The 16,734-nt window shown below is 37.3% G+C and overlaps 1 long non-coding RNA gene across 1 annotated transcript in view; it reads left to right on the forward strand.

Annotated features, from left to right (window-relative positions):
• LOC112483322 overlaps positions 1-2,983 on the forward strand; it is an 8,943-nt gene extending 5,960 nt beyond the window's left edge. Inside the window, exons 2-3 of the long non-coding RNA XR_003047586.1 lie at positions 1,818-2,008; positions 2,831-2,983. This is a non-coding gene — a long non-coding RNA (uncharacterized LOC112483322). The remainder of the gene's footprint in view (positions 1-1,817; positions 2,009-2,830) is intronic.
• Positions 2,984-16,734: the final 13,751 nt, after the last annotated feature.

The raw sequence follows: 16,734 nt of genomic DNA on the forward strand, positions 1-16,734 counted from the left end.
CCTCGTTGCATTAGTGCAAGATGAGGTTCAACAATTTGTTCAAGGTTTTGCAGCTAGTTAGTGGCAGAATTGTTCTAGAACTCAGGGTTGACTACTCCCAGAATCTTCTAATATTGATGTAGAAACTCTTCCATGAAGATGGAAACGTCGGGCCCAGAATCTAAGAATCTAAACAGAAAGCCTTTTACTCTAGCCGTTTATTTATGCACATTCTATTAATTTTTAATGTCAATGGCTGGGTGACTGGATAACCTAATAACCTTCAGTGGTGAGCCAGGGTGCCCTCCAGGGAACTGCATCATTCTCTGTCCTTAGAGATACCCATTGTATAAGGTACCAGGCTGCAGCTGCAGCCAGTTAGTTCTGTTGGAAAAAGTGTGGGAATGGAGAGTCCAAGGTCATTGGTTGATCCTGGTTCAGGCCAGTTAATTTTGTACAGAGATAAATTGGTCCAAGGCCACACATTGCACCTCTAATGCTAGCTGGTCATTTTATAAATAGTTACTACTGATTTCAATGGCAAAGTACTGTCCATTTCCAGAAAGATTCCTCAAACTGCTATTTTCTAATCAGTCCTATTCATTCAACAAATAATTATCGAAACCTGTTACCATGTTTCCTTCCATATATCTTACATTTACTTATTTTCTAGATACTTAATGCTAATTGCTTTATATGTATTATTTCTTTCAAGTCTTACACCATTAGAAGCTAAGTGCTCTTATTGACCCATTTTGTAGATGAAGTGACTAAGACACAGAGACCAAGCCTAGATACAAACCTCTGCAGTCTGCCCTCTTACCCATGGAATTTATTAAAGATACAGAAAGACATAAACCAAAACTCTCCTCCACATTTTTGATAATTATCATCATTTAGAATCTCCATTCCATTTGACCTAGCAATTTTATGTACAAGTATATGCCCTACACAAAGTCATCTGGAGATACATATGGAGTATATGTGTGTACATGAAGTGTAACATTGTTCATAATGGCGAAAATAGGAAATCGTACTCCTGCTCATCAACAAAGGCTTGAACAGATATATATTGGTATATCCATATAGTCTTATACTATGTAGCTGTTAAAAAAGAAGGGGACATATCTCTATATGAAAAATACTAAATATTTTAAATAGAAAAAGGTACAGAGCAGTCTGTATAGTATACTCTCATTTCCATAAATAAAAATTATATGTGTTTATTACATGAAAAAAGTCTAGAAGACTACATTCCAAACTATAAACCACAGTTCCCTTAGGGCAGAGAAGGGAAGGCTATAACAGGGGATCTCACTTTCTAAGAGATGTATTTCTGTAACATTTAATTTTTTTGCAATAAATATGCATACATTTAGTTATGAGAAAAGAACAATAATGATTTAAATTTTTAATAAAACATATAAAAGCTCTATGAGAAAGCATATTGCAGCCCTCCCTTGAGGCCATCATTTAATAAGGAGGGAATATAACATATACAGAAATAACTATCATAAAAGCCATGATACATGCAGAGAGAAGAGAAAAGATAAAATTCCATGGGAAATCACAACAAGCTGGGGTTGAAAGGTGCAGAAGAAAATGTATGAAGGGGATGGCACTTTGGAAGGACCTTAAAGGAATGGTAAGATAAGGAGATCGAGAAGGGGGTGAGAATAGGTGGATTGTCCAAAGCAGAGAGGCAGGAATCCATTCAAGTAAGTGTGACTGGTCCAGTTAAGCATGTTCCCCATGGATTTTAACAGGGAACAAAACAAGGAAACAGGTAGCTGGTGTTTCTTGGTTGCTAAGCTAATAAATTGTACTTATTATTTTAGGCATCAAGAGCCAATGAAGGTTTTGAGCAAGGAAGTGACACGTTTAGAAGTGATTAAGCAGTTTCGTAGTGACTGCATAGAAACTGGACTCTAGCGCCAAGTTGCCAGGATTTGACTCCTAACTCTATCACTAATTATTTGTATAGCTGTGGACACGTTACTTTACTTCTTTCTCTGTTTCTATAAAACAGGTAAGGTGGTGATAACAGGTAACCTATCTCATACCATTGTTGTTGAGATTGAGTGAGTTAATGTTTTTAGGGCGCATGGTAAGTACAGTGAATGTCTGTTAAATTTAAAGAATCAGTATCATATCATACCCTTGCAGTAAAATCTTTGAATTTCATTTGACATTTTACTTACAGAGAGCTAACATTAGGTGATAAATTATTAACTATTCTTCCCGCTTTCACAGGATTATAGATCCTTTTTTTTTTTCCTTATGGATTATAGATTCTTAAACTCTTTTTACACATGAAACAATTTAGGTTTAAAGGAGAGAGATACAATCTCAGAATCACATAGCTAGTCATGAGTTGAATCCATGAGTTCTGAATCCTGGTTCAGTGATCTCTGTTTAACACTCAGGGTTCTCTCTTAACTCAAATTCTCGGAGCCTTAAGAATAAAAAATATGGGGAGTGAAAGAAACTTTGGCAATTTTGTTTATAGGGCAAGGAAAACAGAAGTACAGGACAGCAATAAAGTAAAATCAAAAAAGATAAAAATTTGGTGGAACACCTGGAAGTTTATATACAAAACTTGTAAAATATAAATTGTGTGTATGTGTGTGCATGCGCACGCGCGCGCACGCGCACACACACACACACACACACAATGAATTATGCCCCTCCCTTCCAAAATCATGCTACAGACCTAACTGGCAATGAGACTGCATTTGAAGATAGAGCTTTTAGGAGGTAATTAAGGTTAAATGAGATCATAAGGGTGGGGTTCTAATCTAATAGGATTGGTGGCCTTATGAGAGGAAAAGATCTCCCCCTCTCTCCACAGTTACGGAGGAAAGGCTATGTGAACTATACAGCAAGGAGGCAGACATCTGCAAGACAAGAAGAGCACTCTCACTGCAATCCAACCATGCTGGCAACCTGATCTTAGACTTCCAGCCTCCAGAACTGTGACAAAATAAATTTGTCGTTTAAGCCAGCCATTCTGCAGTATTGTTATTTTTTATTTTTTATTCTTTTTATAGTATTTTTGATACACATACACACACATACATATATACATATATTATATAAACATGCCAAAATTATTTTCTAGCAACAAAGTTTGGAAAACACTACTATCCTGCTAAATCTGATACTAATATAAACCTCAAAACTGAGTGCACAGCCTGTCTCCAGAAATAACAATCTGCTGGCTAAATGCACCATCCCTATTGATTCATGCTGATGGCACTGTTTTTCCATCATTTTGAATAAGTACAGTGCACTGATAGGATTCCAGCATCGCCAGTGATGCCCTGTGGTTATTTGGGAAAAGCTGGGCCTGTGGAATCAGAGAGAGAATGAATAGATACCTTAGCTTTGAATCCATGACCATGTTTTAGTAGTATAGTTAACTTTATTTTTTTGCTTAGACTAGTCACATAATTCATTTCCTCGGCTCTGAGCCTACATGGGCACTACTATTAGTAAATACTTATGGGTGAACATAGTCAAAGTTGTTAGCTGGAATAAACTCCATCCAGTTTATTCCAAGAGATGCCTATGGTAGTCAGTGAAGTGGGTTAACCTTTACATCAGTGGTTCTCAACACAAGCTGATTATTACAAAACCAAAAAAAGCAGAAATGATATTTGGAAAGATAGATTTACATCTTTCTATTATTTTGCCAATAGAAAAAACATGCACACAGTACAAAGTTCAAAAGGTACAAAAGAGTAAGAACAAACAAATATTTATTCCACTCATGTCTCCCAAACACTGTTTTCTTCCCCAGAGATAATCAATTTGTAAGTATGTGTGTTTAATAATAAAAATATTTAGTTTTCAAGAATATAACTTAAAATGCAATTATCTGAGTGCTAGCTTACAGGTGATTTTTAAAAGTCTTTTTTATTTCTGAATTATCCAAGTAGCCTTCAATAAGCATGTATTATTTTATGATCAGAGGAAAAACTGTTAGTTTTACAAGCAAATAGTTTTTAATTTAAAAGTACCTCAGAGATCTCATAGCTGCTTTGTGATTAAGAAAAAAAAAATCACCATAAACCTAGCTTTATCCTCAAATTAAAAATACCTGTCAGTCTGTGGATCCATTTGTTTAAAAAATTTTAGCCAATTTTGTATCCATTCATGTTAAAACTCCTGCCACTGGAAAAGATATACAAAACCTGACTAGCAGCTTAAATGAACCCTGAGACCTAGTGAAACTCAGTATGAGTCACTGGAGACAAGTAATTTGCTCAGGAATCTTCTTTCAAATTTCATCATAATTTGTATAATGACTCCACATATCTTTCAAACTATGTTCAAACTAAGTGTAACATGAGGCTGGAGAATTAAACCCAGTCCAGCTTAACTCCTTCATTTAGTAATTAGACTATAAAAAGCTAAATTTATCCTTACACCTAAGACTTACTGATCCTGTGAATGTTCTAATTGGATAAATAGCCAAATGCACCCTCAAGCATCTGATGTCGGAAGATGTCACAGTCCTGACTTGCTGAAAAGACATATACAAGAACATGACCCTTATCTACAGATTACCCTTCTGGCAACTTCAGTCTCTGGACTAGAACTCCAAATGCAGACGGTGAGAGGGGAAAGGCCTCTGAGTAGCCAAATTCCCTAAATTAAGAAGAGCTTTTCTTAGGCTTGCTTCTGATTGAATATCTACTTTCCAAAGGTCCAATTATGTGGTTTCCTAGCCCTCAGCAGGTTAGAAACAGCAGGAGAATGGAAAAACTATTGGAGATGGAGGAAGGGAGGGGATAGGAGGGAAAATTACTTTCTTCAGTTCATTCCTGTATTCTTAAATGGATTAGCTGACAACAAAGAAAGGGAAAGACCTCCCAGAGGTCAAGACAGTCTTCATCATTCCTGGTGATGACTTTTGGGAGTAGGAAGAAGTGATTGAACTGTGATCAGTGCTTTTATTTTAGGTGGAAAATGTTCATGTGGTTTACTGGTAGGAGTAGAGGCCTCTGGGGAGGAGATCACCTCTGAGGTAGTAAGAGGAGCCTTAGGATTCACTCACCCTCTTTTATATTTTTTAAATATTATATTTATACATTATGTATATTTTGCTTAATAATAAAAAGTTTTTCATTATTTTAAACAACTTTACAAATGAAGTCTGTGAAAACTGTTTAAATTAAAAATATTGAAGACCTGAAATCATAAAACTCCTAGAAGAAAACATAGTGGGTAAGCCCCTTGACATTGGTCTTGAGAATGATTTTTTGGATTTGACACCAAATGGAAAGTCAACAAAAGCACAAATAAACTAGTGGGAGTACATCAAACTAAAAAGCTTTTGCACAGCAAAGGAAACAGTCAACGAAATGAAAAGGCAACCTATTGAATGGGAGAAACTACTTTCAAATCATATATCTGATAAGGGATTCATATCTAAACTATGTATAGAATTCATGTAACTCAATAACAAAAAAACAAACAATCTGATTTAAAAAATGGTCAGAGAAATTGAAAAGAAATTTTTCCAAAGAAAACATACAAATGGTCAACAGGTATATGAAAAGATACTCAACATTCCTAATCATCAGGGAAGTGCAAATTAAAACCATAATGAGATATCACCTCACATCTGTTAGAGTGGCCGTTATCAAAAAGACAAGAGATAAGTGTAGGTGAGAATGTGGAGAAAAGGGAACTTTTGTGCTCTGTTGGTGGGAATGTAAAATGGTGCAGCCACTATGGAAAACAGTAAGGAGTTTCCTCAGAACTACCATATTATCCAGCAATTCCACTTCTGGGTATATATCTGAAGGAAACAAAATTATTATCTCAAAGAGAATATCTGCATCTGCATGTTCATTACAGCATTATTCATAATAGCCAAGACATGGAAATAACCTAGGTGTTCATCAGTGGATGAAGAAAATGTGGTATGTGTATATACAGTGAAATATTATTCAGCCATAAAAAGGAAATCTTGCCAGTTTTGACAACATGGGTGGACCTTGAGGGCATTATGATAAGTGAAATAAGTCACTGTATGACCTCATTTATGTGTGGGAATAAATTTGTGACAACATGGATGGAACTTGAGGGCCTTATGCTAAGTGAGGTAAGTCAGACAGAGAAAGTCAAATACTGTATGATCTCACTTATATGTAGAATCTTAAAAAAAAAAAATAGAAACAAGACAAAGTGGTGGTTGCCAGATGCAGAAGGTGGGGGTGGGTAAAATGGATGAAGGTGGTCAAAAGGTACAAAAGTCCAGTTATAATATACATAAGTTCTTTGAGTGTAATGTACAGTATGGTAACTATAGCTAACAATACTGTATTGTATATTTGAAAGTTGCTAGGAGAGTAGATCTTAACAGTTCTCCTCACAGGAAAAAATCTATAACTGTGTGAGATGACGAATGTTAACTTATTGTGATAATTTTATAACATATACATGTATAAAATAGTTATTTTATACATCTTAAATTAATAAAATGTTATATGTCCATAAAAATGGGGGAAAAAAATCAAAAGATAAAAAGAAATATTGTACCACAATGAGAAAAACCACAATGAGATATCACTACACACCTATCAGAATGGCTAAAATAAAAAATAATGACAATGTCATATGTGGGTAAGGATAAAGAGAAGTGGATCATGGTACATTGCTGTTGGAAATGTAAGATGGTACAGCTCCTCTGGAAAACAGTTTGACAGTGTTTCTTAAAAAACTAAACATGCAACTATCGTAAGACCCAGCAATTATACTGTGGGCATTTATCCCAGAAAAAATGAAGACTTAAATTCACACAAATATGTGTACATGAATGTTTGTTACAGCTTTATTGATAATAGCTAAAACTTGATACAACCTAGATGTCCTTCAACTGGTGAACAATTAAATAAACTGTAGTGGATCCATACCATGTAATACTATTCGGCAATAGAAAGGAATGAACTATCGATACACACAACTGGGATGACTATCCAGAGAATTATGCTGAGTGAAAAAAAAAAAGCCAGTCCCAAAGGTTATGTACAGTATGATTGATTCCATTTATATAACATTCTTGAAATGACAAAATTATAGAAATTTTGAGAAATTATGAGAACAGCTGAGTAATTTCCAAGAGTTAAGAAGGGCGTTGTGTAACAGGGGAGTGTAGGTGGCTGTACAAGGGCCACACATGACCCTCCTGCTGATGGAAATTTTCTGTCTCTTGGCTATGTCAGTGTCAATATCGTGGTTGTGATATTGTACTATGGTTTACAAGATGCCACTGTTGTGGGGAACTGGGTAAAGGGTGCACAGGATCTCTCTGAATTATTTCTTACAGCTGCATGTGAATTTATAATTATCTCAAAATAAAGGTTTAATTAAAGAAAAAAAATAAAGCTTAAATAGATGTTATCTATTTTTAAAAATCACTTGTGGTGAGACATACCCCTCCTGACCCTAGATTAACTACGGCATCACTACCTACAAACCCAACACACTGGTTAAGCAGTTTCACACATTGGCTGGCAATACTTAAATTGTGGTGAACTAACATTTTTAATTTCTGATAGGAAGAGCAGTGCCTCATTTTTCTCCTACCTCAACTGCTACAATCCCTATTATATAGCTTTCCCACATCCATTTCCTCTGCCATTTGAGCATATGGTTGCTTCCATCCATTTTTCTGCCTTCCTTAAAAAGAAAGTTTTTAATACTTGGAGAAACTCCACCAGAACCTCAGCTGGTATGTGAGAAAGTCACTTTCCTATGACAGGGTACACATCAGAGTTGGTTAGATCATTTCAATTAGTTACCATAAAACCCTGCTGTGGCTCCCTTGTATTCAGAAGGTGACGAGCATGCATTACAGTAGAAGTCCGTTAGAATGCATCTCATAATTATATGTTACTGAGTACACCATGAGTCAAATCACAGCCACTGAAATGTAACTGCATATTCTTGAAATAGTTCAGCTGTGAGGTCTAGGGGCTGATTTATTTCTGGTTTCTCCAATTTAAGCCCTTGTACCATGACCCTGTAGCAACCACCCAGTTCAGAGTGGAAGCGAGAAAGAACTTTGGATGAAGAAACCTCTGAAATTATAGGTTGAATGATGCCTACAATTTTTTCTGTCCAAAACTGCAAAGGATCTGGAACTATAAGTACTATATTATGAGCAGAAATGTCAGTAAGAGGATGATATAAAGCAGTGGTCTTCAAACTTTTTTCACTACACCCCCTAAAAAATGCTGGAAAACTAGGTATCCCTTTGCACATTTTTAAGTTGACATCTGTAATTTTTAATCATAAGTTTGAGTGGTTGCAAAGGATGTATTCTGCAGCTTGTTAACATGGAATGTTTTAAAATAAAACTGTTATATCACTTTAAGTGTATCCAATAGAATCTAAGTACCATAGTAATTCGACACCATCATTCCTTTTTCAAAATAAACGAGCAGTTCTTTAACAGTCAGAATGTTAAATAATTCCCTTTTCTCCCTGAACTATATTTACGATCTACTTCTCTTAAAAGTTTGTATTCGAATGTCATATATTTTTATGACATCATTTGTTATTTGATAATCTTTAATTGATTACCCTATCATATTTTCTGAAACAAGAATGCACATGCAGGTTTATTTTACAATTAAAATATAAAATTTCTGTGACCTTAAGTCTCTCACCATTAAAATTTTCTTTGAGACTTTCATCATTACTATTATTAGTAACAAGATAAACATATATTTTATTGATCATAAAACATATAACAGTAAAATGTTATTGGAAATTATTCTCTTAAGGAAATGGCTAAGGATTGATTGTTAACTATAATGTATTTTTATATATTTACATATATGTGTAATTAGTTCAAATATCCATCAATTAAAATTACTTATTGTAAGAATGAGCTGGTTTAACATCAGTATCATCCTTATTTCTCACTTTTATGAGCACAGGCACTGAGAAACCTTGTTCACATTAACAAGTAGATGGGGCCATAGGAGCTTTGTTATGACAATGTCCAGGGCTGACAAGAAGGAAAACTGGGACATATTTCTGGGCTTATGGCTTCAGAGAGGGGCCTGCAATGACTCAATTGCTTATGAATACAAACCGTATGTGAAAATTTCTAGCCAATCCACCATTGCCAGGGAACTTGAAATTTGTTTTTCAGAAGGGCTGAATTTGACAATGTCATTCAATTCTTTGAATTCCTTCGAGTCATAGGTCAGGTATCACTTAGAGATCTTCTCTTCCTTCAAAAATTATCCCATGGGGAGGTTGTGCGTGTGTGGAGGCAGGGAGCATATGGTAACTGTACTTTCTGCTCAATTTTGCTGTCAACCTAAAACTGCTCTAAAAAGCAAAGTCTATTTATAAAAAGTGGTTGTAATTATCTATCAGTGGTCAACCTAATTAGGTTTTTCTCCAAATTTTATGGAAAGCCATAAATTGGAAACCACCTAACTTGTGAAATGATTTGTGTCTGTTATAAAAGGCTTTTGCATTCCCAACACAAATACAAATATTTCTAATTGTCCTTTGTCTTGGCCTCAGAGACTTTTACAAACAAGGCAATGCCTTTCTTTCCTTTTTTAGAAATGAGAGAAGACTAGTGTGGAAGGAGAGGTAGGAACAGAGGAAACCCAGTGTGAACTGGCTCTCACTCCATATCAGGCAGATCAAGAAACTAATTCCCTTAAAACTCTGCACCCTGTGGGTACCTATTATTTAAATATCACCGGAGTAAGGTGATTTAAGAACTAACTCAAATACTCAGAATTGTAATGTCATATTTTTGGTTATTCTAATGCTGCTTATCTGAAATTCAAATTTAACTGGCTGTCCAGTATCTCTCTGGCAACCATAACTAATCCAAATGATTCTTTTTAAGAGATGAGAAAGAAACAGACCTGGAAAGACTAAAGTACAATCAAACAGAAAACAGGGTCTTTTATTTCCCCCTCTACCTAATTCTCAAAGGTAATTATTGCTTTCTCACTTCTCATCATGGTGTCCATCTTGATATCACTCCCCACATTTTTTCCATCCTTCTTACCAAAAGCAGAAACAACCAAAAAAAGGGCGGACAACGTTCATGAAAGGAGGACAGTTTTGGAGGAAACCAGGGCAAGGAAATGGGTCTGAGAGGAGCAGAGAGAGTATGTAGCTACATTGTGGGCAAAACATCTCTGTCCTCAAAAATAGAGGCTGAAAAAAGGAGAAGGGCAGCAGCCACTACTTTTAGTGCAGAAACCAAATATATAGAAAATTTGTGAATATTCTCCTTTACAGTCAAGCCTATGGATACATAATAAAAAATATTATTCAAGTCCAGCTACATTTCTGATAATGTCTGGTGCTCTCCCGTGCTGTTCCTTAGGAAAAATACCAACCAAGCCTTTTGTTTTTTTCTTTCCCCTTCAGTTCCTATTTACTAGCACTGCCCTCTCTTACTCCCCTCTCATCTTCCAAGCACCAAAAATAATTTGAATTTCAAGCCTTTTTTTGGCTTTCCTGTGGGTGTGGGAGGACCTCTCTTGGGAATTGTTCTGGATCTAGTCCACTCCATTTGTAATTTGGCAAAATCGCTTGTCTGCACTCCACCCCCACCTCCTTTTCTTAATACACGAGGAGTTCGGGTTCCCACTTCCACAAAGAACCTTCTCTACCTAATCCTTAGGTAACTAAAGTGAAAGGAGCTCCCAGGGAGCCCCTGTGGCCTGCGGCCTCCACTTACCCCGCCCCAGCTGTGGAAGATCAGGGCTCTCTGCACGAAGGAGATAGCTTCGGAGGACAAGGTGACTGCCAGAAGGAGGAAGGCAAGGCCTGTGCTCTTCGGTTCAGGAGACCCAAGGCAAGTTCCTGTTTCAAAGACAATTTTAAAAACTAATTAAGTTCAGAGGGGTGTGTGTGTGTGTGTGTGTGTGTGTGTGTGTGTGTGTGTGTGTGTGTTTCCCTCTCCCCAATTCACCCACGTGATCACCTTGATCCCTCTCTGGGGGACAACTGATTAGCCTTTCTGAAAAAATTCCTCTAAACCTGACTCCCCCTACCTCTACACTTCTCTCAGCCCCTCTGTCATCATGGCCATTTCTTAGCTACTATCTCAATACTCTGGTAAATTTTTGTTATTGACAAGAAAAAAGAAAGGAGAAAAAAATAAAACAAGACAGAGAAGGACTGGACAACTAAGAGTTTCCTGTGATTTGAGACAGTTTAAGTTCAAGGTTTTCATGACTTGTTTTCCCTTTGTCTTTTACATGCCGAAGACAGTGCTGAAAAACACTTTTGATTACCTGTGGAACTTATTTTCTTCCTCTGATCCTACTTGAAATGCTATCCTTAGATTTGGAGTTGGGAGGAAGGAGGTAAAACGGTTGATGCCCAAGGATGAAGAGTGAGTTTCAGGCAAGATCTACTGTGCCAGCCAGAGCCCCTACCTACAGTGCTGTGGACTGTGGACCACTGAGCAAGGGAGAGCATACCCCTGCGTGCCTGGCCAAAGAGGCACTGAAGAGAGGTCTCACCTCCCTGTTTTCATAGTACTTGTGTACTCATATGTTTTGGTAGTTTCCTTGTATGAAAATGGATATAATAAAGCCTAACACAATGTTATTATAAGGAATAAATAAAATGAAAGTGCCTAATATAGTGCCTGACATACAATAGACACTAAATTAATGTTTATTGAGCATTAAGTATGCTTATCACACTATGTTGTATCTACCTGTTTTTCTTCCCTGCTGTTCTCTGAACGTCATTCTCATTTTTACATCCCCTTTACCTATAATTAATTTCAATTAATTATATATTTTAATTAATTCATCAAATAATTAATATCTGGTCCCACCCTCAACCTGGCCCCATTTTCCTTGCTGGTCAAGTGCATAGTCTTTGCTCTCTCTCAGTACGTTTCCTGAATCAAGTTTTTGGAAGCATCCATCAAGGACCATCAACTACTTGAGGGAATCCTCCAACATAAAAGAAAGACCAAGAAAAACAAATGAGAGAAAATGGGAGGAACTTGGAAGAAACAGAGACAATGAAAGGAGAGAAAAAAACTTACCGTCATATTGGAAAAAAATATACTGTTCATTTTTAAAATAATGATCATTAAAAAAAAGAAAACCAGGATACTCTTTAAAGAGAGAGAGAGGATTAAGAGAAGAAGAAAGAACTCATGGAGATTACAAATATGTTGACAGAAAAGAATAGGGTAGAAACATAAAGTTAAGGAAATCTACCAGAAAGTAAAACAGAAAAACAAAAAATTAGAAAGTAAGAAAGATGAAAACAATTGCATACAAACACAGGAGGTTAAATAAAAGTTGCCATATAAAAGTTGCAAAAAGAGAAAACAGAAAAACTAATTCATGATAGAATCCCAGAACTAAACTACACTGGTTTCCAAATTTAAAGAGCCAATGAGTACCCAACTCAGTGAATGAAAAACAGACCCACATCAAGATACATCACTGTGAAATTTCAGAACTTTAGAGATAAAGATCTCAAAAGCTTCCAGAGAGAAAGAAATCGGTCAAACTCAGAAATGTCAAGGAATCAGACATTAGACTTCTGAATAGCAGTACTGGAATCTAAAGGACAAAGAATCAAGGCTTTCCAACAACCTCAGAAAGAAAAATAAATTGTAACCTACACTTCTATACCCAACCAAAGTATAAATCAAGCACGAAGAAAGAATAAAGGTATTCTTTAGGTATGCATTGTCTCAAATAATTCACTTTGCATTCACTCATTCTCAAAATGCTACTGGAAGATGTGTTTCTCTAAAACAAGGGAGGGGACAAACTTAGAAGTTCTCTGGAAAATGTAAGCCTCACACAGGAGAGAAATGGAGGAGATTCCCAGGATGAAGATGAAGGGAAGTTTCGGAATAATAGTTGTACATCCCACCTAGAGAAAATGCAGTCCATATCAGAGTTGGAGGACTGAAATTCAGGATTGCTGGATCTTGGAAATACCCAAAGAAAAAAAATAGGAAACTGGGAGATCATCTGATATGTTTGAAAGCATTGGGAAGTGTTTTATAATTCTCAATTTTTATTAATTATAAAATTATATTCTTAATTATAAAATTAAGAATTTTTATTTCTTAAATTGTAATTTCATAATTTATAAAGTTGGAAGATGAATTAATGACAGATACATAGAAAACCAATTAAATAACAATAACAATTAAGAAAACAGTTATTAATTCCAGGAAAAACAAAAAGTTATATAGGAAAGAAAAAGTGATCATAATGTACTACATGGCTCTTCTCTGAACAATGTTTACATAAATACTAATGTAAACATTAAACATCGATTTGGTAAAAAGTGTTATGTAATTGGTAGGGCGATTGGAAAGAGAGCTAAAATCTCATACTCCATAATCAGATGTCCATAGAATGGAAAAGCAAAAACTAGCAGCATAAACACGATATATGAAACCAAGAAGGTAAACAGCTTAAGACACAGCTGAGTTTAAAGTGCTTCTCAGGTGAGGGCAGCAATTGAAGCAAGGAGCTATTTTTCGTTACAAGCCTTGTAGTACTATTTGCATTTTTAAACAGTATGCATCTGTTGCTTGGGTAACAATAATTTGAAAGTCGACAAAACAGGCATTCTGAGTTCTGGTTCTAGTTCCCTCCATCCAGGGCTAAAGGATCTCACTTCATTGCAAGTCAAAAGAGGGGCAAATGATGCCCAGCTCCCCCTTTCCCGAGGTAGGGGGCTAATCAGAGCACAGTTGGTGGATCGTCCTCTGAACTCCTGGCACTAGATATCTAGCCCTTTCCCACAATAGTTGTAATATTTATCTAAAGACAGAGGAGATTAGGGAGCATCTTTATGGAGATCGGGGGAAGTTTTTATTACATTTTCTTTTCTATAAGATGAAAGATGCGAAGAGTAAGGGCAGTATTGGGAAGCCTGGTCTCTACCATTCCTTGTATCCTAAACCTAATCAAATATTTTTGGCCTATCTTCCCAAATTGGTTGAAAACTTTCTGTTGGTAGGAACCATAACTAACATGGTTGGTCGGTTAGTTGGTTTTGTTTTGTTTGCATTCCTCACTGAGCGTGGTAGGGCTTGATAACTATCAGCTGAGCAAGCAGGGGGCGGCCAGTTCCGTCTTGGTGAGAGGTCCTGCAGTGTACGTGTCCCTAAAGGGGACATATTTATTTTAAAAGAGTAAAAAGAGCAGAGTGATGGTGGGGGATTTCTGACAAAGGGCCTGAGGAACTGCTTAAGTGGTTCTCTGTACACCTCTGTTTCTATTTTTTGCTGGTTGCTTTGTCCAGTTCCTGGAGACATCACTGGGTTAGGGACTGGAAAACACTGCTGCCACTAAACTCTGCCACTAGCATACTGGGGGACCTTGGCAAAGTCAGATAGGATCATTTAGCCTCATTTTCTCCCTCCATAAGATAAAAAGATTAGACCAGTTGATCGATAGGCAAGATTGTAGGAGTAGTGACTGCTTCCAAGTAAGTGGACACACTGGCAGGGCTACTGAGGGACCCCATGTTGCCTTGTGGAAAGAGGATGGCCTGAATAGTAAGGGGTTTGTTAAATATGGAGGAAAGGAGGGATAATAGACAGCACCAGGTGGCAGGGGGCCCAGCCAGGCAACAGATGTGAAAAAGGAAGTAAAATAATGTGTACGTAAACTGCAGGTGGAATAATTCATGAAGAAAAGAGCACCTCCGCCCATTTCTCTTCAGATGACTTTGGTAAGAAAGTGCCTTTCACTCGCGCAATTTGTGCAAAGCTCAGTAATTCCAGAAAATAGTAACGATATTATTTCCATCAGAGTCGCTGATTTCAAAGACAATCTCCGGTAACTACGTGGGAGAAAAGCCTGTGAGCATTTGGTGTGAGGGTTGGGAGGGGTGGAGGTGGGAGGAAGGGAAATCTTGAAAGCCGTTGTATAATCACCAGTTATAGAGAACTGGTTACAGCGTTCAGTCTGCCTAGTACACTTGTAAACACCTTATCCTTGGGTAAGGCCTCTTCCCACTCCTACTACCCTCCTGAGAAATACCCCTCCCTCTCCAACTCTGGTTCCAAAGGGAAGTGGCATGTTCTTCTGTATGGTCAGTTGATTGCAAATGGATACCTGCCCTAATTTGAACTCATCGCAGTATCCCACCCACCTGATTTAGTCGATTTGTCCAGAGATGAGAGTGTGACCCAAGTCTGACCAATTAGTCAGCTTATTTGGGATATTTCAAAACAGAGCTAGAAAAATAAATCTAGCTCCTCTCGTGTGCGTCAAAGTTAGGGTGAGACAACCTATTGCTGGTCGGGAAAGCTGCTCTGAGAGAACGAAGCCCCCAGGCAAGAAAAAACAGAAGAGCCTATGAAGAAAAAAACAAACGAACGAACAAACAAACAAATAAAAACTGAGAAGGAAGAAAAGCCCCTTGTGGTGTTGTTTTTAGAAAATTATTATTTATATTCTCTGCTTTGTTAATGAGTTTAAACTACTGTTATTTGAAATATATCTTATTCAAATAAACAGGTAAAAGAGAAAATTATATAAAAAAGCCTATATACTTTGACAGAATGCACTCCCACAGAGTAGACTTCAGAGAGAAAACTATATTGTTTAGACTGAGGACTTGGGTCTTGGGACTTGGGTCTTGGTCTCAAGTGCACATACTATGTTGATAAAATTCCTGCCCAAATGTTCAAAGCAGCAGGTTAAACGCCATTCTGGACTTCATTCCTTGGTTGGCCTGCTGGCTGATTGAAACCTTTTGTTCTTCTCTCAGGGAGGCCAGGGAAGGGGTCTCTCACATGGCCCTCCGGAAGCTCCTTCTTGAATTCTGGCATCATGGGCACCTACGTAGCCTGCAGTGGGGACAACCATCCCATGAAATGTCAGGATGGCCTGCACAGTTTTGGCTGCCAGACATCCCTTCTATCCTCAATTTAACTGACTTCGACAACCATATGTGTTGACAACTCCTAAATATGTGTCTGTAGCTTGGACCTTTCTTTTTAGCTCCAGATTCCCATAGCTAATTGCTTCCTGATCTCCTACTTCTGAATGTTCCAAACTTAATATATACAACCAACTTCATCGATTACGTGTCATAAATCTCTCTCCTGCATTCCTTGTCTCTATAAAGGATAACCATCCAGTCAGTTGCCCATGCCAGAAAACTAAATGTCACTCTTATTCCTCCCTCTCTCTCTCACCACCCACATCCATTTAGTCATCAAGCCAGATCACTTCTTGAGCTTCATATCTCTTTATCCCATCCCTTCCTCCCCATTTGCAGCTTAGTTTGGGCCATTATCATCTCTTGCTTGGTGTATCATTCATTTATTCTTACATTCATTCATTCAGGGACTAGGATCATGTTGGTGGAAAAGACAAGGATGACTACTTCCCTCATGAAGGATATTTGAGGGGGTTAAAGACAATAATTAAGCAAACAAAAGAATCGCATGTTTACAATGCATTAAAGAGTTAAGGATGTAAGTGTCCTCTTGATGAAGGTGGAGAAGGAAGAGTCACAGAGAGAGCCAAGGGCAAGAACTTTAGGCAAGCGAAATAGCCAATAAATGCAAAGGTCCTGAGGTGGAAAGAACTTGCCATGTTTGAGGAGCTGACAAAGGTCCCTGTGGCCCTTTGAATATTCCCCTGAGAAGGCAGTGGTACATCACAACATGGAATTAGAAGGGGTCCTTCTGGATGATTGTGAGAAGCCTGGATTTTATTTTAATCTTTTGGAAGA

Source organism: Pteropus alecto, unplaced genomic scaffold (genome assembly GCF_000325575.1).
Source record: "Pteropus alecto unplaced genomic scaffold, ASM32557v1 scaffold24, whole genome shotgun sequence".
Lineage (NCBI taxonomy): Eukaryota > Metazoa > Chordata > Mammalia > Chiroptera > Pteropodidae > Pteropus > Pteropus alecto.